Genomic DNA, 23,253 nt, shown 5'->3' with positions numbered 1-23,253 from the left:
TGGCAGTTTTAGCCTATTCTCACTTGCCATAATGAAAAAAACTACATGAAGTAATTGGCATTAAATTCAGTGAATGAACTGCTGTTAAATTCAGGGTTCCTTATTCTTCTGTGTATTTGGGTTGCAATGGATAAAAAAGGAAATAGTGGTAACAACCGATTGCCCTTTTTGATGTGTGTCTTTTGTCCCAGGACAAGAAACTCCCAGGACCGACAGTCTCCTTGAGGGTGACTGTAGTTGGAAGGGGTGGTATGTCATGACTATTCTTGGAACTTGACTTGGCTCTTTCTGTGCTGCTTTGGCAGAAGCCAGAAGGGTTGGGTTGGATCTCAGAGCATCTTTGGAATAATCAAGATGCTTAGTATAGCAGCCCAGCTTGCAACCGGTGCTCAGTGCTCTTATAAATTTTGTTTGTTTGTTTTTTACTCTTGTACAGAGTTTTTAAATCCTGTTATTTAATCCTGTCAGTAACAGAAACCTACCCTTCACTAGTCTGTCTCTTTCTCTAGCTTGGGTGTGAAAGCTTTTTCTTTTTTTCTTCTATTGCTATACGTACTAGTAAGTTTGCTCATCAAAATCAGAGCTTTACTTCTAAAAAATTGCTCAATTGCTTATATTTTTCTTAGGATAGAAATTGTAGCAACACTAAAAAACTAAACTGGCTGCTATTAATAACAACCTTATTACTTTTGCTTTTTTAATAGCACTTGCCTATCCCAAGTATTTGCCTGTATCTCCCAAAGTTGCTCTTAGATCTTTAACATTTCTTTATGCCTGTAGTTAAAAAGGAGTGATAATTTACTTTAATCAGTTTCTTACAGCCTCTTCTTATTGTAGAGACCGGTAAGAATTTGTCTAGCTTATGATCTTTATTAATTTGCTTCATCATTCCCTTTCATCAGCCTTTCTGTCTTACTGCCTAGGGCATGAGCTCACATTCCCATTTATTAGATGGTGGCATGCCAGACAGTAGTAAAACTTCCTAGGATATCTGTCTGCTGGGAGACTAAAATTAAGAGCTCGATGTTTATTGCTTAAGTACTTCCTTTTAAGGAGAATAGTTGCCCTCTCCCATCCCACTCCTCAAATAGCTAATTTATCTCCTTTAGGTAGCTTCAAACTTGTCTGTTCTAATATTCTAAAAAAACCTCCAGATACGTACTAAGCTTTTACTACTGTTGGCAGTGGAGATCTGGTCTCTACCAGCTCCAAGGGACTGGTGGTGGCTTTTCTTTTTTGAGACCGGAGAAGGACAGAAGACCAATTCAAAAGGTGCGGGGAATATGGGGCGGAGGGGCTTGTCAAACACCTGTCTGTCAGCCTGCTCTAACGTCCCGTTCATTTTTTCTGTGACGAACAAAATGACCCCCCTCAACTACAAAACAAAACAGAAAACACCGTTGCATGTCTTTTCTCCTGTTTTTGAAATAAAAGGTGCTCTAAAAAAGTTTGCAGGGAGGAACAAAAGGTAAAGGCACTAAGAAGTGGTCAGGGAATAGTCTGCCTTTTATATTTACCCACCTTCTCCTTTTTGCTTATAACCCATAGAAAAAATGAGAGGTATAAAAAAATTAGGTGGTGCCCTGGCTGGTGTAGCTCAGTGGATTGAGTGCGGGCCTGCGAACCAGACAGTCGTGGTTCGATTCCCAGTCAGGGCACATGCCTAGGTTGCAGACCAGTTCCCTGCAGGCCAGTTCCCAGCAGGGGACGCATGAAAGGCAACCACACATTGATGTTTCTCTCCCTCTCTCCTTCCCTTCCCCTCTAAAGATAAATAAATAAAATATTTTTTAAAATCTTTAAAAAAATTTTTTAAAAAAAGGTGGTTTTAAGAAAACACTGTGGACCGAATGAAGTAATGTTCGTGTATAATGTATATATTTCAAACTAACTCCAGGTGTACATACAGGTGCGGGGGATTTCAGCAGGGGGTATCGGGGGGAGACCACAGGACTGGAAACACTTCGGGTTCATCATGCATGCGAACGTGCAGGGGGCAGTCAGCTTGTCCCCTCCCCCAGGGCAAGGAGGTAGGGGTAAGGGGATACTGTGTTCCCTGGGTGTGCAGGGGAGGAAAGTCAAGGGAGGTAAAGGATGAGAGCCTGTTAGGAGTGAAGGGAGGTTCTGCGTAGGGGCATCGTATTAACAAATGGGGATTTTATTCTTCTTTACATAAAATTTCGACATGAAAATATACACAGTAAGGGGAAGCTGTAATGAAAATGCTGCTTTACCAATACATGTTAAACTTTTTCTCCCTTTTAGTATTTTTTTTTAAAAAGTGGTTTAAGTATCATTGTAATTTTTAAAAATTCACTTTCACATAGTCACATATTCAATTAGTGTTCAGATGCTATTCTTTTTCAGTTTGTTTGAATTAGTATCTAGATAAGACCTATTTCTCACAAGGGCATTTTAATAATTGATACATTGAATAATTTGGTATCTAATAATAAATAATATACCTAATGATACATATCTTAAATCTCTGTTGTGTGTAGGCTCACTGCCTTCACATGTTATTTTGTGCAAAGTAAAGTATTATTTCAGAAGCCTCTGTAGCTTTAAAGTGTATTGCTTTGTTAGTCTAATTATACCAGCCATTTCCTAGAACATGCTTTCAAAATATTTGTTGACAATTTTGGAAGAATGCGTAGAGCAGCTTTTTAAAATTAAATTTTCTTAAGATTTTTAATAGTTTTGTAATGCCCAGATGGGGCTTGTTATATCCATATTTTACAATGCAAAGTTCCCCATATGTTCTGGGTGGACGTTTTTCCGGCCCTGTTGATTCAGGATCTTCAGAAGAGATACACTTGGCCTGGCCAGAGTTGACACAGAGCCGTCCCGTGTGCAAACCTAATGGGTGGAGCGCGGGATGGTTCGAGGGGCCCAGCGGTGTCTCTGTGCCCACTAGTCAGTGCCTGAAATTCTTCGGGGGAACTTTTTAAACTATAACCTATTAAGATATAAACAGTATTATAATGTTGGGGGTTGGGGTTTTTGTACATTAATCTCTTCATGGAAGTTACCAGATTATTTTTTAATTTCATAGACTGTCTTTAAATTTTAAGATTCTAGATCACAATTGTTCTAGAGACAATTGTGCTAGAGACCTTGCCTGCAAGAGTAAATACCCCTAGCTCCTGTGTAGTTAAAATAAATGAAAGTCATTCTCTTCCCCCTATTACCACTCTCCAATCAAAGATAAAGTCACTTCAGCCCTTCAGATAGAAAAAGCCTTACTTGGGACCGTCTCTATGTACATGTATGTGTGCAAGAAAGTTGTAGGGTATCATTAGGGGTCAGAGTCCTTGGGAAAGATGAGGACGGATTCCCGAGAGAGCAGAGAAGCAGGGTGCCTGTCCACCGAGGCCTGCTTCCTTCCCTGGGACCACACCTGACGAAGAGGCTGCCGTCTCTTGAGGGGTAGCGTGTCCCAACTTTTAATTATTGTCTCTGTTCTTTGAAAGCACTGATAACCTATTATTTATGATTTCTAAGGTGAATTAACTCGCTTTTTACTATGTTACAATTATTTTGAGCTCTAGCTCTGTGGTCTCTATTGGGGTTTTTTTCTTTTTCTTGGGGAAATACACATATAATAATTATAACAATCAGTAAGGAACCAAAGCTAGTTAGGTTTGATGGTTTTATTCTCCTTCATAGGTAAGAAAATAAATTATGCAAACTTCTGAAACATGAACATGAAGATTCATTCTTTGAAGTTGCAGAGTTCCTTGCCAGATTTTATTTCTCTCTGCTTAGGTGTGGCGTGATTAAGTGTGCCGTGCACTTTATGGCAGTGCACGATGAACTTACTGTAACCGGATGTGTAATTCAGACATTAAGCTCCTTGAAAGCCGTCTCTGGATCTTTTATCTCCCCTCCCCCTGTGGTGTCTAGCCAACAGTAAAGCCCTTCTGTAACTGCAGTCCCAAATGGGGTGTGTTATTAAGAGGTTGGTAAAATTATCTGTGTTCTTCACAGATGGCCAGTAGTTACAGAACCAATCACCAGTCGTATCAGAACTAAACTGATCAGAACTTAAACTGATAGATACAGAAAACAGACTCATAGCTGTCAGAGGAGAGGGGGCTTGGGGGGCTGGGTGAAAAAGGCAGGTGCCCTGACTGGAATCAGACCAGTGACCTTTCACTCTTCGGGAGGACACCCAACCAGCAGAGCATCACCATTCCTGGCTGTTAAAAGAAGTTCTAAAAGATCTAGGTGAGAAGAGGGTGTGACTATAAGGGGAATAGCATGAGGGAGACGCATCATTTCTGTATCTTTTACAGACGTGGTTATTGTACGCATCTATCTATATATGTATTAAAATTCATAGAACAGTAGAAGAAAATGGCTGTCTACTTTCTTCCATATGTTCTAGGTGACATCTGAAAACTCATCAAAGTTTAAATCATTGCAAATTATGTAATTATATGTATTTCAGTGACATATTAAAATAAAACTGTTACATCATTTAAAAATGTATTCAGAAATGTAAATACCACAGTGATTTATCATTTACCATTACCCATTTTTAAAAATTGCATGAACAGGCTCTTTGTTTTTTAAGTATATTTTATCGACTATGCTGTTACAGTTGTCCCATTTTTTTCTTCCTTTTATTCCCCGCTGCCCTGCACCCTCCCTTCCACCAGCTCCGCCCCCCCCCGCCCTTAGTTCATGTCCATGGGTCATACATATAAATTCTTTGGCTTCTCCATTTCCCATGCTGTTCTTAACTTCCTCCTATTTTGTACCTACCATTTATACTTCTTATTTCCTATACATTTTCCTCCATTCTCCCCCTCTCTGCTAATAACCCTCCATGTGATCTCCATTTCTGTGATTCTGTTCCTGTTCTAGTTCTTTGCTTAGTTTGTTTTTGGTTTATTTTTTAGGTTCAGTTGTTGATAGATGTGAATTTGTTGTCATTTTACAGTTCATAGTTTTGATCTTTTCTTTCACAAATTCCTTTAACATTTCATATAATAAGGGCTTGGTGAAGATGAACTCCTTTAACTTGACCTTATCTGGGAAGCATTTATCTGGTCTTCCATTCTAAATGAAAGCTTTGCTGGATAGAGCAATCTTGGATGTAGGTCCTTGCCTTTCATGACTCTGAATACTTCTTTCCATCTCCTTCTTGCCTGTAAGATCTCTTTTGAGAAATCAGCTGACAGTCTGATGGGAACTCCTTTGTAGGTGACTGTCCCCTTTTCTCTTGCTGCTTCTAGGATTCTCTCCATTTTAATTTTGGCTAATGTAATTATGATGTGCCTTGGTGTGTTCCTTCTTGGGTCCAACTTCTTTGGTACTCTCTGAGCTTCCTGGATTTCCTGGAAGTCTATTTCCTTTGCCGGATGGGGAAGTTCTCCTTTATTATTTGTTCAGATATCTTTTCCACTCATTGCTCTTCTTCTTCCCCTTCTGGTACTCCTATAATTTGGATGTTGGAACATTTAAAGATGTCCTGGAGGTTCCTAAGCCTCTCCTCATTTTTTTGAATTCTTGTTTCTTCATTCTTTTCTGTTTGGTCATTTTTTTCTTCCTTCTGGTCCACTCCATTGATTTGAGTCCCAGTTTCCTTTCCATTACTATTGGTTTCCTGTACATTTCCCTACATTTCAATTAGTTTAACCTTCATATGTTCCTCTAATTTGTGACTAAAATCAACCAGTTCTGTGAGCATCCTGATCACCAGTGTTTTGAACTGTGCATCTGAACGGTTGACTATCTCTTTGGTCGCTTAGAATTATTGGCTCTAGGGCTTTGAGCTGTTCTTGAGCCATAATGTTTTGGTCTGTTCGCACCTGTTATGTATGAGGGGTGGAGCCTTAGATGTTCACGAGGGTGGGGCGACCCAGATGCTGGTTTGTGATGCTGTATGTGGGGGTGGGTCAGAGAGGGGCAGTGGCGTTTGTTCCATGCTCTCTCTCTCGGATTTTGGTCCCCTCTGCTGCTTCCTGAAAGCAAACCCCCCTGGTGCCGTCTCCTGGGTGTGTGGGCCTGTGTACCCTCCAGGACCCTGTGGGTCTCTCCAACAAACTCTCTGTGAGCCTGGGAGCCTCTCCCAGCACCTCGACCCCGAAAGTCTTTTCAATTGGTGCTTTTAGGCTCTAATTCCCGTCGCTGGGGCCCTAGCCTGTGTGGTCTGTCTCACTGCTCACTCCTTCTCTTGGTTTATCTGTGCGTGAATGTGTGACCGCAGTCAGCCAGCCACCTTGCGCCCTCACTGGGTCTACCCATTGCCACCCCACACCTGGGATCCGCCAACCTCTGCCTGTGCTCCTGGGTTGGTCCACCAATCTTTCCTGCCTAACTTTGCCCCACTACTGACCCCGGCCCTCTTACTGGTCTGGCTGAATGGTTCATTGTTGTCGGACTTCCGTACAGTTCAATTTTCTGTGTTTTGGCTGCGTTTTTGTTACTAAAACTTTGTGGCCTTTAAACTTGGTTGTCCGAGAAGGCAGTGTTTCCACCTACGCCTCCATCTTGGTGGAAGTCCTCCTCTAATTTTCTTCGTGCTTCATTTTATGCACACGCCCTCTCCACACAAAAAACAGAAACGCTGGTGTTGTACTAATTTTTTCCAGGCATTTACTTGGAATGCCTTCCTCCTCATTCACTTTCAGATGGTTGTTATAATAAAAATGACTTGCGTGTCTTTAAACTGGAGATGATACATGAGAGCCAGATTTCGCCTTTCCAGCTTACCAATGTACCCCTGGTGCTTGTAGTGCTTGGCAGAATTATCATCATGGAGATCACCTCAATGATGAATTATCATCGAGAGTTGAGCGTCTTAGAATTTCCTGTAGGTTGAGTTATTTTGTGTATGTGTGCAGACACACTTGTACACATTCCATGCACAGGACCGTGTGCACGTGTGCAGTTGTTGCATGCTTCCGCAGCACCCGCGAAACAGCTGACTGCTCGAATTACAGAGGATTGTATCGTAGATCTTTAGGAATGATCGAGGTTTACTTGTGCGCCCCTCCGCAGGAATGTCGGTTCTGAGCTTGCGTTGAAGTCATTGTACCAGGTGCTGGCCTCCTTGACCTTGGGAATTCCGTGCGGGAAAGAGGACTGGCGCATTCCTTTCATCCTTCAGATGTTTCATTTTTTGCCTGAACAGCATAGGCAATGATGTGTTTCTGCTAAAAAGCAAAGATCTTGGAATGCTGAATTTCGCATATTTTATGTATTTAGGAAAGATGTTAGTTCCTCTAAACTCGTCACAATTCTCAACAGAAGAGTATTTATATCAATAAAATAAATGTGGAGATTTTAGCTTCTGAAGTTAAGCTGCAAATTCTCATCTGTAGGTATTACTAAAATTTAGTGTTCTGATATACTTATGGCATGACTTTTTAAAAATTAAATTTATTGCAGTGACATTGGTTAATAAGATCAGAGGTTTCAAATGTACTTTTCTATGACACACGATCTGCGTGTTGTATTGTGTGCCCACCACCCAAAGGTCAGGTCATCTTCTGTCATCACAGATTTGGCCCCCTTGACCCTCTACTGCCCCCCTACCTCTCTTCCCTCTGGTGACCACCACACTGTTGTCCGTGTCTCTGAGTCTCATACTAGCAAATTAAGTATAACCATACGTTAAAAAAATAATACGTCAGGATTAGGTGGGGTCCATTCCAGGGGCATCCCTTGGGACACTAGTCTTTTGAGTTGCTCAGTGGAAAGAGACTCTGGGAAAAGGAATGTGAGACACACTACGTGCTGTAGTGCCTTTCGGGGGGCCACTCTGAACATGAGTATATTAATAATGGCTTTAATAAATTAGGCATTCTTTGGTGTAGGGTTTTTTTTTAGTTCAGCATTTCCCCATCCTATTTAACTGTGGAATAGTTGGACTGTGACATCTACTGTACTTACCCACTTTATGGAACACACTTGGGGAACTACTGGCTTAGCATGTGACCCCTAAAACTCACAAAATCTCACCAGTTTTGATAAGCTATTGTTTTTAATTCACAGTGACAGCTGTCACTATACAATTTAACAAAATTGTTTCAAATGAAGTTAAAGGCAAGTAAGTAGTACTAGAACCATCTTATGGAAAAAAACTAAAAGCTTTTTGACCAACTCAATATATTCTTATCTTGATTGGGTTATATAGCTTATTATAGCTTTTTCTTTTTACAAAATATTCTCTTTTTATGACTCCTTATTCCCATTTCTAAGGAGGTTCTAGGCAGGAGTTTGAAAGTTTGATCACTAGACCAGTAGCATCAGTATCACCTTGGGGTGGTAGGAGAAATGTAAATTCTTAGGTCCCTCCCTAGGCCATCCAAATCAGAAGCCCGGAGTGAGGCCCTAGGATGTGGTTTGCAGCAGGTGCTTCAGGACACTGGCGAGGATGCTACCGTCGGAGAAGACGCTGTAGTGTCATTCAGTCTGGGGTTTAGTCAGCAGAGCACTGAAGTCTCGGAAGGTTGGGGTCAGCTGGGTCTGACTAGGATTAATCAGAATACCTTTCCGTACTACCTGCTGAACTTGGAAAACCGTGTCAGACACATGAGAACACTGATACAACCCATTGATGTATTTTAGTACCTTTTTCAGTTGCAGGTTGTGAAACCAATTAATTGGGAAGCCAACAGGAGTTGGGATGGTAGAGAGGGAAAGGAATGGAACAGAAGAATTTATCACGTGTAGTAAAACTATGTTTTACAACTCTATTTCCTTTGAACATGTTTACATGCAAGGTCACACTGATACACATTTTTCTTAACGGTGGATAATGGGTTGGAGGTATATAAGAGGAAGCAGGTCTGACATAGAAAAATACACCCTGGATTCAAAGTCTGAAACACATTTGCATACCAGTTAGTTACAACTTCTGTCATAGCTCTGTGTATCACAGGATTGTCATAAAGATCAGATTGGTGGTTTTCAGCTGGGAGGATTTGCTCTCCAGAGGACGTTTGACAGCCTTTGCAACATTTTTGGTTGTCACTATTGGCAACAGGGTGCTGCTGGCATTTAGTGGTAGAGGCCAGGGACATTGCTAAACACCCCACAGTTCACAGAGCAGCCCCCAGAACAAAGAAGGATCTGATCCAAAGTATCACAGTGGAGACACCCTGGACTTCAGCGATTGCATTTGAGAAATTGTCATCTAAGGTATATAATATTTGTCTTATTATGAAGAATATAATTTATAATTAAAATTTATAATTCAATTTTATTAAGAATATAATATATAATTATATTAAATTATAATCATAACTACAATTTAATAATTATATTTTAAAAAGACATCTCAGTATTACCTTTCAAAGATGAATTTTTATAAAAAATATAGCATATAGGGCAGATGAAGGAAATTGGAGCAAATCTCTATGATCTTGGATAAGTTATTTATCTGACAATTTTATTATGAGAATAAGATAATTAGATATATACTAATTAGATATGTGTTAATATGATAATTAGGTATGTACTGGTATATGTTCCAAAAGCCTGGTCTTGGATGTAAGTAGTGTTTTGAGATCAGGAATGGTATAGAAGATAGAGTATTTGCATAAGAGATGATTTGGTATCAGTAGACAGCTTCAGAGAAGCCTGTATTTAAACACATTACAGTAATTCAGTCCAGATTATTTGAGAGATTAATTTAATTCTGTTAGTCTGTTATCCCAGTATTAAAAAGATGTAGCTACCCAGGACTTTTAATCAGAATTCAAATTTATGAGACAATCCATCAGTACATTTGAGCTGATATCTTGTCTAGGACTACTCACCACTCCTTCACCAGAATGCATGGTGATAGTCATAGAGTACACGAAGGTTATTTAACATGCATTATTACCTTACTGTGGAGAAGGAAGGGCTTCGCATAGACCTCCTCTGTGAATTAGAAAATTAAGTGGTCTTGGTATCAGGTTCTAGTTTCCATATTAAAGAGATTATCTCTAGATTATCTTATTTTACCCACATTAAATGAAAACCAGCTTTCAACCAGTGCAGTCTGTTGGAAAAGGTGGAAACTTCCTTGTTAAAGTCTGAAGATAGGGCCTGGTGTACATCCTTCTATTCACCCTTTTTTATCTCCATCAACCAAATAATCACCCTTCATACAGCCCTTATTTTGTATCAGACACTGCTTTAAGGTCTCCAAATACAGTAACATTTCATTCTTACACCACTTCTGTGAGAGTAGGTACTGTTTCACTGTATGTTTTTAGGTGAGGAAGCTGAGGCACAGAAATGTTACTTTGAAGAAGGTCACGCAGTAAATGGTGGAATGACGATTCAAACCCAGGGAATCCGGCTTCAGTATCTATGTTCTTAACTGCTGTGCTCTACAGCCTGTTTAACAGCTGCCTCCCACAGCGGTTACAGTTGAGCCAAATTTCATGGGGCTAACACCTCACATGTCAGGTACTCAGTGAGAGATATTGGGTTGGTCAAAAAGTTCATTTGAAACACTTTTGTTAGATTGTATTGTCACAGCTGTCATATCAATGTGCATTTAAAAAACATAGAAATTGGTGACTTTGTATAGCCATTTCAACAATGAAGATGGAAGAAAATATGCAACATTTTTTGACATTATGCTTTCTTATTTGAAGAAGGGTATAAAAATACAACTGAAATGCAAAAAAAAAAAAAAAAGATTTGTGTAGTGTATGGAGAAGGTGCTGAGACTGATTGAACGTATCTAAAGTGGTTTGTGAAGTTTTGTGCTGGAGATGTCTCGTTGGACGGTGCTCCGCCATCAGGTAGACCAGTTGAAGCTGATAGTGATCAAATTGAGATATTGAACAATCAGCGTCATACCATGTGGGAGACAGCTGACATACTCATAGTATCCAACTCAATAAAGTCAATGGTGAAAGTGAAAGAAAGTCTGTTATTTTACAGAAACACTAAATGGACTTTTTGGCCAACCCAATAGTATCATATATTCTTGTTAAACATAACTTAAAAGAGTTCTGCAAAGCCTTTTAAACATCTCTTCTAAAAACTAGAAATTACATATCTAAATCAGGAATGCATACTTTAAAACTAGTTTTCACATGATAATTAGAATAGGAATTGTTAGGCTGGCCATTAATGTGGGCTGTGAAAGAATTCACAAAAAGGGGAACGTGCTGACAGCAAAGTTTTATTCACTTTCCGTGAGCAGAAAGGGCCAGGTGTGGAGAATTAAGCTGGCCCCGAGGGTTTTGAGTCTTTGTTGGATTATAAAGGGCGAAGGGGTCACTGTTGTGTGGCCCCAGGCTGTTAGGGGTGTTGCAACCCAGGAGGTCTCGGTTGGTTTGGGGGAAGCTGCAGTTTGCTCCAGTGTTATCTTTCGCCCATGGCTGTGAGGAGCAGTTAGTCACAGTTCAGTTTTTGCTTTTCCAGTAATTTTCCAGTCCTGGGGACACAAGCTCAGGAGAGTGAAATGGCAGTCGTGTTTAACGAGGGCACAGGTCTACTCAGAAAATGGTGCTGGCTTTGTTCTTTCGGGGATCATACTGAGATGATCATGTATTTTTACTGTATTCTATTAACTTAGTGCATTTCACAGATTGCTTTTTGTATGTTGAACCAGCCTTTCATTCTTGGGATAAATCCCACTTGGTAAGGTGTCTACTAGTTCTTTTGGTATGCTTCTGGATTTGGTTTCTAGTAAATTATTGAGGATTTTTGTATCTATATTCATAAGGGATATTGGTATGTCATTTTTTTTTCTGTCATATCTTGGTCTGGCTTTATCTTTTGCTTAACTCATTCTCTGTCCTCTGTGCCTTCTTCATGGGAAGAGGCCTTAGTTTACTTTTACTTCCCATTTCTAGCCTTTGGTTAGCTGTCAGTTTCACTTCATAAGTGCAGAAGGCCCATCTGGTAATTGGGGGTGGGTGTAAAACAATCTAGTTTGGAAGCTGAGGGCAAGTAGTCCCTGGATTAGGAGGCTATTCAAGAGGGCACACATACTTTTGCAATACTATTATGCTGCTTTTATGCCCTGCTGTTGTTAGGGTGACTTTAGTTGTTTTCAGAGTTCTTTTTTTTTAAATATATATTTTATTGATTATGCCATTACAGTTGTTCTATTTCCCCCTTCATTCCCCTCCACCCTGCACACCCCCTCTCCCACCATTCCCCCCATTTAGTTTATGACCAAGTGTCTCAAGTTCTTTAGATTCTATATTTCCCCTACTAATCTTGCCCTCCCCCTATCTATTTTCTACCTATTGTCTATGCTACTTATTTTCTGTACCTTCTCCCACTCCCCTGTTGCTAACCCTCCATGTGATCTTCATTTCTGTGGTTCTGCTCCTGATCTAGCTGTCCTCTCAGTTTGCTTTTGTTTTAGGTGTGGTTCTTAATAACTGTGAGTTTGCTGTCCTTTCACTGTTTATCTTTTTTATCTTCTTTTTCTTAGTTTAGAATGGAAGGGCAGATAGTTTTTTCTTATTTGAATTTTTAAATTTTATTTATTTTTTAAAAATTATTTTTCAACTACAGTATTCTGTCTTTTACTCCCATCCCAGCCCCCCCCCGTGCCTCCCACTTCCCTCCCCTTTCCACCCCCCCTTAGTTGTTGTCCATGCGTCCTTTACACTAGTTCCTGTAAATCCTTCCCCCTTTTCCCCTGAAATTCCCTCCCCTCTCCCCTCTGGTCACTATCCCCCTGTTCTTGATTTCAGTGTCCTTGTTTTTATTTTGCTTGCTTGTTTGTTTTGTTGTTTAGTTTCCTGTTAAAGGTGAGATCATGTGGTATTTGTCTTTCACCGCCTGGCTTATTTCACTCAGCATAATGCTTTCCAGTTCCATTCAAGCTGTTGCAAAGGGTAGGAGCTCCTTCTTTCTTTCTGCTGCATAGAATTCCATTGTGTATATGTACCACAATTTTTTGATCCATTCATTTACTGATGGGCACCTACGTTGCTTCCAGCTCTTGGCTATTGTAAATTGTGCTGCTATGAACATTGGGGTGCATAGGTTCTTTTGGATTGGTATTTTAGGGTTCTTAGGATATAGTCCCAGCAATGGAAGTGCTGGATCATAAGACAGGTGCATTTTTAGTTTTCTTAGAAAATTCTATACTGTTTTCCATAATGGTTGTACCAGTCTGCATTCCCACCAACAGTGAACTAGGGACCCCTTTTCCACACATTCAGAGAAACTTCTCTAGTAACAAACTATAGAAATGATCCCTGAAAGTATAGTCTTTGTTTTCAGAGTTCTTAATTGCCTACAATTTCAAGGCTCATAGGTGCCAGAAGCAGAATTTCAAATCTTACTCCAAAAGGATTCTGTATCTTTATCTTTCGGATACCTCTAAAGAATTCCTCTCTTCCCCTTTCCCATAGCGCTCATCTGATATTTGGAGTAGTGGCCTGAAAAGACATTATCGGTGGTGGTGGTGGTGTTAAAACAGGTTTTTTGTTTGTTTCTTTGGTTTTTGCTGCCCTATGATTTCTATCCCACATCATAAATTAGACCAGTGCTAACGGTGAACTTCACTGTGAGTCATAGTACAGAGTGATGTGAATACGTAGTGTTCACGTAGTAGGTACAGTGCTCTGTGTTTGCACCTTGATACTGACAGTTCTAGTGAAAATAACTTTAATACAGAATTTTATTAACTAAGACTTAATTTTAAAATTTCAGTAATTTTGTAATTTCAGCAATAGTTTTGTTTTAACCTGGAGAGAAATACAGAATTCAGCAATGAAATCACAGGGATTGAATGCTGAGTGTTTTTAATAGATTATTTGAACAGAACAATGTGTATTAATATGAACCCTACACCAAAAGAATTTTGTAATTTGGATTATGTGTTTTCTTATTACCTCTAACACTCATGCTGTAGGGAGAGTTCTGCTGCTCTGGATAAGCCAGCAGTGGCTGAAATAAGGGTAATGAATAAGGTCTTTGTTTCTCTTAAAGTCCATTGGAAATATGTGAGTTCAGCCAGCAGGAAATAGCTTGCAGCCAGGACCCAGGTATAGGGAGTGTAGTATATACACAGAGACCTGCCTCTTCACAGGTATTATAAAACTAGCTCCACGCGTCTGAAACAGGAAAAACTAACTTTTTTGATTTTTAGCATCACATGAAAGGATCATTATGTTACTAAGTTATTTGCAGGGCAGCGGCAGGTGTCCTACAGGGTAAGGTTAGAGAACTTCTAGAACTGTAAGAAATATCTCATAATGAACACCCACATGTAATACTTCTTTTTTGTGTGAAATGATTCTGAGGTGAGCCATACATTAGAGAAGATTTTTGTTTTTTTGTTTTTAATTTTTTTAGGGTAAATCGAAAGTAAAGACAGAGCCTATTTTGTTTTTCTCTAAATAAAATTATTCAAGGTAAAGATGAAAGCTGTACAGTTAGGTAGAAAAAAGGCTGTATGTTTGGATGCATTCTAAGTTCTGACATGACCTATACAAATTCTTAAAACTCTTCTCTGAGTCATTGTGCGTTAGCTCTGGAAACATTTGTGATCACTCACTCTGCTATTGGGAGTAATGTTGAAATTTCCTGTTTCCTGAGATGGGATGGACTGGTCGGTAAGCACGTGTTAGCATTCTGATTAATCTCTTAGGTTTGACTCTTAAATGTCACTCTATGTACGGACACATGAATCAAGGCCATTCTGTTGGGGGAGTCTGGCTCTCTTTAGCGTCTTCTCCAGAAGGTGAAAAGCCAGACTTCACCAGTGTTTTTATACCACTCTCTGCTGAATGGGGCAGGCGGCCTGGCAGTGAAGGGATCACGTGCTTCCGAGTGAGACAAGGCCTAGGGTTCGGATCCTGCTGAGCCAGCCCAGCAAGTTACTTAGTGTTTCTGAGGGTCTGTATGTTAGTGTGATAATGCCCGTCCTTCAGGGCTGTGGACGTTATAAGTGATAATACAGCAATAGAAGATTTTGGGGTCCAGAATGTATTGATATCTATGGTTCCGTTATTAGGGAAAGCTCCTGCTCTGACAGGAGCAGACCATTCCCTTATGTGTTTGGAGGCTTCAGGTAGGTATGAAGCACATGTTCTCGACTGGAGTGATGACTTAGGTGTCACAGTGGCTTGTGACCCTCCAGGGCTCAGTGCTGCCTTACAAAGTCTCATCCTTTTAGGGTTAATTTCTCTTGTCAGGGAAAAAATTGAATTAAATTACAACCAAATAATTGAGTTTCTTTAGTTCATTTAAGTCACATTTAATTTTATTCCTAAGGGATATTTATAAACTTATAAATCATTAAAATTATTCCTTAGATTTTGGGGATGATCCCTAAGTTAAAGAGGGTTTTTTGTTGTTGTTGTTGTTGTTTTTACTTTTTCTTCCTAAGAATTCTTCATTAAACAGCTCTGGACCCTGCCATTCAAAAAGTGAGGTGTCCTTGGATACGTTATTTAAATATCTAAATGGACAGTTTTCATTTGTAAAACAGGGGAAAATGGTAAGCACATTATGGAGTCCTTAAATGAAGCTATATGCATCCAAAGTGCTTAGTGGAAAATCTGACACCATAACTGCAGACTTTAGTTCTTTCTGTATAATCTAAAGGGGTGCCTTTCCACCTTGAAAATAAAGTCATTAAAAGGTAAGGAGAAATTTATTGAACTCAAGTTGAAGATTTGTATGGCTAAAAAATCAAATGTATAGAAATAAAAATAAGCAACTGAAGAGCCTCTAAACTTTTGGGAGATGAAATCTTCTTTAGATCAGTTAGTAATAGTAGTTATGGCCTTATTCCTTAGCTTTTCTGCACTGTCAATTTGAGTGTATCACAAAAAAATCTAAGTGGCGTTTTAATCACGACTGTGCTTTCTCCTTTTGTCTATTTAAATCCTGTTATCTTTCAAATAGTAGTTCAAGTTCCTATATTCTTGAATCTGACCTCTGATCATTTCTGATTAAGTAGTCTCTTCCTCTGCCTAAATAGTATATCTACTTTAATTTATTACTTCCCTTTTTATGTCTTTTTTTTTCCTCCAGTAAGATGAAGTCTATATAAGTACAGAACCTTTATGCATCTCTCTGTCCGATGAAACCCAAAAAGTGCTTTGCTAATAAAATGATTGATAGGATTGCTGATTTTAAAAGTTCAATAACTCGGTGACTTCTTGTCACAAAATATAAAAGCTATAACAGCATCTTTTCCCTTTCCCCACACCACTGTGTCTCTTGGATTTAAGAAAGAGCTTATTAACTTCAGGAACCTTTTTGGGATGAGAGGCCAGTATTTGTTCCTAAAACTTCAGGTTCACAAAAAAAAGGTGAAGGGGTGAATGCTGGGAGTGAAGTAGCGCAGTGCGGACTTGGTTCTCTCCCTTCTTAGAACTGTAGCCAGCTGCTGCCTGGGAGGGAGAGGGGTGAGGGTTAGGAACAGGCAGGGCTGTGGCAGCTGCCACCTTGCAGATCTCCTGGTTCCGACGCCAGCTTTGTTTCCTCCTCTCTGTAATGATGGAGTGGAGCATATTTCAGGGTCTCCCATTAGATCCTGAAGTACTTTCTGGTCTAGGTCTCTGCGACCCTGTTTCATGCTGATGTGAAAAGGGGAGATGGCCTGCTGTGGGCCAGCTCACCTGGGGTGGCTGTCCACTCCAAGAGTCAAACTCGGCTCCAAAAACAACAGCTCCACTACAGCCAAGATGGAGGCATAGGTAGACACACTGCACCTCCTCGCACAACCAAAAGAAGGATGACAACAACTTAAAAACAAAATAACAACCAGAACTGACAGAAAATCGAACTGTATGGAAGTTGGACAACCAGGGAGTTAAAGGAGACATTCATCCAGACCTGTAGGAGGGGCAGTGTCTTGCGGCTGGGCAGAGAAGACTCAGGCAGGACAGCAGTGGGTAGACCCAGGAGACGGCGGATCTTGGAGGGGCACAGAGCACAAAGCAGCTGGCGGACCAGGTGGTCCCATTGGCTCACAGAGAAACCAGGCAAAACTGGGGAGTGGAACAGACTGTGTAACCCAGGGTCCAGTGCAGGAAAATAAAGCCTCAGTCCTCTGATTGAAAACACCTGTGGGGGTTGAGGTTCCGGGAGAGACTCCCAGCCTCACAGGAGAGTTCATTGGAGAGACCCACAGGGTCCTAGAATGTGCACAAGCCCGCTCATGCACCCGGGAATCAGAACCAGAAGGGTGAAGTTTGCTTGGGGGAAGCGGGGAAAGGGACTGAAATCCCACAGAGTGGAGCAAGTGCCATTGTTCTCTCTCAGACCCGTCCCCCACATACAGCGTCACAACCCAGCCACATGGGTTGCCCTGCCCTGCCCTGGTGAACACCTAAGGCTCCGCCCCTCACTGTATAACAGGTGCGTTGAGACCCCCCCCCCCCGAAAAAAAAGGCCCAAATGAAAGAACAGAATAAAGCTCCAGAAAAAAATACCACTAAGCGACCAAGAGGTAGCCAACTTATCAGATGCACAGTTCAAAACACTGCTGATCAGGATGCTCACAGAACTGATTGAATCTGATTGCAAATTAGATGAAAAAATGAAGGCTACACTAAAGGAAAATGTACAGGGAACCAATAGTGATGGGAAGGAAACTGGGACTCAAATCAATCGAGTGGACCAGAAGGAAGAAAGAAACAGAAAAGAATGAAGAAACAGAATTCAAAAAAAAATGAGGAGAGGTTTAGGAACCTCCAGGACATCCTTAAGTGTTCCATCATCTGAATTATAGTGGTGCCAGAAGGGGAAGAGGAAGAGCAACAAGTGGAAAAGATATTTGAACCAATAATAAAGAAGAACATCCCCATTCTGTTAAAGGAAATAGACTTACAGGAAGTCCAGGAAGCTCAGAGAGTCCCAAAGAAGTTGGACCCAAGGAGGAGCACACCAAGCATAGCATAATTACATTAACCAAGATTAAAATGGAGAGAATTCTAGAAGCAGCAAGAGAAAAGGAGGCAGTTATACCTACAAAGGAGTTCCCATCAGACTGTCAGCTGATTTCTCAAAAGAAACCTTGCAGGCAAGAAGGGGCTGGAAAGAATAATTCCAAGTCATGAAAGGGAAGGACCTACATCCAATATTGCTCTATCCAGCAAAGCTTCATTTAGAATGGAAGGGCAGATAAAGTCAAGTTAAGAGTTGATCAACTTCATCATTACCAAGCCCTCATTATATGAAATGTTAAAGGGACTTATCTGAGAAAAAGAAGATGAAAACATGTACAGTAAAATGACAGCAAACTCACAATTATTAACAACCATACCTAAAACAAAAACAAACTAAGCAAACAGCTAGAACAGGAACAGAATCACAGAAATAGAGATCACATGGAGAGTTAGCAACAGGGGAGTGGGAGGGGGCGGGAGGGGAGAAAAGGTACAGAGAATAAGTAGCATAGACGGGGAGGGTACGATTAGTATGGGAAATGTGGAAGCTAAAGGACTTATGACACATGGACATGAACTAAAGGGGGGATATGGATGGGAGGGGAGTGAAGAGGGGAAATGGGGCAACTGTGATAGCATAATCAATAAAATATATTAATAAAAGCGACAGCTCCATTTGTGAACTGTTTGAAATTTGGGGTCTCTATAAGGGAAGAATTGAGCTCTTTTCTTTGTCATGTCTAGTAATAGGAGTAACACCAGGAGTTGTATTTTTGTAATTTCCCACTTGTTGATTTTTATTTACCACCAGTATCTCTAAACAGCTTGCAAAATAGGAAACAGAAATAACAAAAGAAATGGGAAAGCATTTTACCTCATTAGAAGTAAATTGAAATATAGTTACCAAAAGAAATGGGAAGTGTCCTACCTTATTAGCAGTGAACTGTGAATTTAAACAAGTTACTGCTGTTTGCCTTCGGAATTAAAAAGTAATGTAAGCACCTTTGTGAGGTGAGTGTGCCTGCAGAGTTGATGAGTATGAAGAGGTAAGAATTTTTGGAAAGTGGTTTAGAAATATGCATCATGAGTCTTAAAAATGTCCTTTGACTTGAAAATTTGTTCTAAGAGGTAAAGTTAAATAGAGAAAAATAGCAGGGTACAACGTGATGTGTTACTTGGTTGTAGGCGCAAACTGGAAATGATAATGCCCCTGAAAGAGGGAATATATATATAACCATTAGCAAGAAAGCTTTAGAAGGTTTCTAAGAACATGGAAAATTTTTTAGCATATAGCTTATAAAAGGAACGGATACTTTTTTGTACTTATTTATTCTTATCTCAACAGTAGGTGACTCTAGTGACCATTCCCTCCTTCAGTCACCTTTCTGAAACTTAGGGAGTTTTCCTACTTTGCTGGCTCTCCTTTGCTGCCTTCTTTTCTTTCTGTTTGGTCTCTAAGTGTAGTTCTTCAAGGCTTTTTCTGGATCCTGGACTTTAAATTTTTTTTTTTAAATTAACATACAGTAAAACTGACCTTCGGGGAGTGTACAGTTCTGTGAATTTTAACCAATGTATGGATTTGTGTAACTACCATTACATTTAGGGCACAGAATAGTTACATCATCACCCCTGTCAAAAAAGAAATCCTTATTGGAGAATTGTAACCTTTCTTTTTTTTTTTTTTAATTTTTTTTATTGATTATGCTGTTACAGTTGTTCTATTCCCCCTTTATTCCCCTCCACCCTACCCCTCATCCCCACCATTACCCCCCTTTACTTTATGACCATTTGTCTCAAGTCCTTTAGATTCTATATTTCCCATGCTATTCTTGCCCCCCCATCTATTTTCTATCTACTGTCTATGTTACTTATTTTCTGTACCTTCTCCCCCCTTCTCCTCTTCCCACTCCCCTGTTGCTAACCCTCCTTGATATCTTCATTTCTATGTTTCCACTCCTGATCTAGCTGTCCTTTTAGTTTGCTTTTGTTTTAGGTGTGGTTGTTAATAACTGTGAGTTTGTTGTCCTTTCACTGTTCATGTTTCTTTAACTTCTTTTTCTTAGATAAGTCCCTTTAACATTTCATATAATAAGGGCTTGGTGATGATGAACTCCTTGAATTTGGTCTTATCTGAGAAGCACTTTATCTGTCCTTCCATTCTAAATGAAAGCTTTGCTGGATAGAGCAATCTTGGATGTAGGTCTTTAGATTTCATGAGTTGGAATACCTCTTTCCAGCCCCTTCTTGCCTGTAAGGTCTCTTGAGAAATCAGCTGACAGTCTGATGGGGACTCCTTTATAGGTGATTGTCCCCTTAGCTCTTGCTGCTTCTAGGATTCTCTCCTTCATTTTAATTTTGGCTAATGTAATTATGATGTGCCTTGGTGTGTTCCTTCTTGGGTCCAACTTCTTTGTTACTCTCTGAGCTTCCTGGATTTCCTAGAAGTCTATTTCCTTTGCCAGATTGGGGAAGTTCTCCTTTATTATTTGTTCAAATAAGTTTTCCACTGGTGGCTGTGCCTTTCCCCCTTCTGGTACCCCTATAATTCGGATGTTGGAGCGTTTCAAGATGTCCTGGAGGTTCCTAAGACTCTCCTCATTTCTTTGAATTCTTGCTTCTTGACTCTTTTCTGTTTGGCCATTATTTGCTTTCTTCTGGTCCACTCCATTGATTTGAGTCCCAGTTTCCTTTTCATTGCTATTGGTGTCCTGTGCAATTCCATTCATTTCAATTAGTTTCGCCTTCATGTATTTGTCTAATTTGTCGGTATAATCAACCAGTTCTGTGAGGATCCTGATCACCAATGTTTTAAACGTGCGTCTGTGAGTTTTGCTATTTCTTCATCGCTTAGATCTATTGGCTCTGGGGCTCTGAGATCCTCCTGCGCCATTCTTGGTCTGTTCGGGCCCTTTAAGTGTGAGAAGCGGCGCCTTGGATTCCCAGGTCGCTGGGTTGTGACGCTGTATGTGGGGGCGTGGTCAGAGCGGGAAATGGCGGCCCCCTCTGCTGTTTCTCACAGCTGGGTGCGGAGTAGCAGCGCCTTAGGTGGCTCACCTGGGCCGGGCCACTCAGAGTCGCTGAGTTATGACGCTGTATGTGGAGGTGGGGTCAGAGCAGGGAAATGGCGGCGCCCTCCACTGCCGCTTGCCGTGGGGACCTGCCGGCTCGGTCCAACCGCCCACTCCCTCGCCTGTCCACCCGCGCACAAATGCGCGACCTCAGTCAACACGCAGCCCCGCTGCCCCGCTGTCTCCCCGCGGTCGCTCGCCTGGTCGCTCGCCTGGTCGCTGGGTCGCTCACTAGGTCCGACCCTGCGCCTGGATTCCGCAGGCCTGAGTCCGTCTGACCGAGACCTCCTGTGCAACCCTGCTCTGCCAGCCGCTGGTTTCGCCCCTTACCGGTCAGGCTGAAGAATTTGTTGTTAACGGACTTCCGAAAAGTTCAATTTTCCGTGTTCTGGCTGTGTTTTCTGTTGCTAATATTTAGTTTTCTCTAACCTTGGTTGTGGGAGAAGGCACGGCACATCCACCTATGCCTCCATCTTGGTGGAAGTCTGTAACCTTTCGATACTGGCTTCTTTGAGAGACTCAGCGTAGTGCCTTTGAGATCTAGCCAAGTTGTGTGTGTTGGGAGTTCATTCCTTTTTTATTGCTGAGTAGTATGCCATTGTACAAATGTGCTACAGTTGGTTTATCCATTCACCTGTGAAGGGCATTTATTTTGTTTCCAGTTTGGAGCAGAAATGTTCATGTCATAAACATTTGGTTTTTGTGAATGTAAGTTTTTGTTTCTCTGGGGTAAGTACTTAGGAGTGGAATTGCTGGGTCATATGGTAGGTGTATGTTTTACTTTACAAGAAATTGCCAAATTGCTTTCTAAAGTGCTGTACCGTTTTGCATGCCACTCAGCGATGCATGTGAGTTCCAGTTGGTTTGCATCCTGCCTAGTTATTAGCACTTGGTGTATTGCTAGTATTTTCTATGTTAGCCACTCTACCAGGCAGTGTAGTGGTATCTCATTGTGGTATGAATGTGTATTTCTTTAAAATGGCTGCTGATGTTGGATATCTTATTTGTCATTCCTGTATCCTCTTCGGTGAAGAGGATTTTTATTAATTTTTTAATTGAGTTGTTGGTTTTTGTATTGTGAAGTTTGGGAGCTCTTTATGTCTTCTGGATGCATGTCCTTTGTCGGATATATAATTAGCAAATATTTCCTCCCATTTATAGATTATCATTCATTCTCAGAACAAGAGTCCAGTGTTGTATTTTGTTTTCTATATTTTATGCTTTATTTAAAAACAACGCTATTGAGTTGTGACTTATATTTCATAAAACTTGTTTTAAAAAGGTGCAATTCTGTGATTTTTTAAAGTACATAGTTGTGCAGCCCTCACCACAGTCCAGTTTTAGAACGTGTCCATCACCCCAAAAGCAGTCCTATAGCTGTTAGCAGTCATTCCATAGTGCTTCCCACACCCCAGTCCCTAGACCCACTGACCTCCCGTCTGTCTCTGGATTTACCAATTCCAGACAGTTCAGCTATGTGGATTCACCAATATATGTTCATTCTGACTGGCTTCTTTCACTTGGCATAATTTTTTCAAGGTTTGTCTGTTATAGCATGTATTAGTACTCCATTCCTTTTTATTGCTGAATAATTTTATTTATCCATTTTTAAGTTGATGGACATTTCGGTTGTTTTCACTTTTGGCTATTATGAATAGTGCTATGAATATTCAAGTTCAAGTTTTTATGTGAACACGTGTTTTCATCCTTTTATTTTTAACCTGCTTATATGATTACATTTGAAGTGAGTTTCTTTTAGATAGCGTGTAGTTGAATCATATTATATATATGTTCTGACAGTCTGCCTTATGCTTTTGTACTATCGTTTTAGTTTTCTGTTTGTGCCTATCTCCCTTTTCTGCCTTTTCTTGGATTATTAACATGTTTTTTTAGCATTACATTTTAATTTAGGTTTTTTCTTCTTTTTTTTGCTGTATCTCTTTATAGAGATTTTTTTACTGGTTGCTGTAGGGATTTCACTGTACATATGGAACTTTCCACAACTTATGTAGATTCAACATTTAACCACCTCAAGTGAAATATGAAAAAGAAAAAAAGAAAACCTTCCATCTTAGAGTTTTCATTTTCCTTCGCCTTTATGTTAAGTTGTTACACATTGAACAGTCTCTACAGAGGGTGTCGCCCCTTTTGCTTCAAACCGCCAAACATATTTTAAAGGACTCAAGAAGAGAATAATGTATTTTGTTTATCATTTTTGTTTCTCTTTATTCCTGATGTTTCAGAGCTTCCCTCCGATATCATTTGCATTTGTCTGAAGAATTTCCCTTTTAGAATTGAAAAGAATTGAGTTCTTCTCTTCAGCTGAAATTGTCTTTATTCACCTTCATTTC

General features: G+C 40.4%; 1 protein-coding gene and 1 pseudogene across 4 annotated transcripts in view; one reads left to right on the top strand and one right to left on the bottom strand.

Moving 5' to 3' along the window:
• Positions 1–23,253, top strand: part of ABL2 (ABL proto-oncogene 2, non-receptor tyrosine kinase) — a 93,934-nt gene that overhangs the window by 39,956 nt on the left and 30,725 nt on the right. The window lies entirely within an intron of this gene.
• Positions 13,107–13,200, bottom strand: LOC119049710 (uncharacterized; annotated as a pseudogene).

This window comes from Artibeus jamaicensis, unplaced genomic scaffold (genome assembly GCF_021234435.1).
Source record: "Artibeus jamaicensis isolate MK-2021 breed Jamaican fruit bat unplaced genomic scaffold, CSHL_Jam_final contig_327, whole genome shotgun sequence".
Lineage (NCBI taxonomy): Eukaryota > Metazoa > Chordata > Mammalia > Chiroptera > Phyllostomidae > Artibeus > Artibeus jamaicensis.
This window is presented reverse-complemented; position numbering and strand designations above follow the sequence as displayed.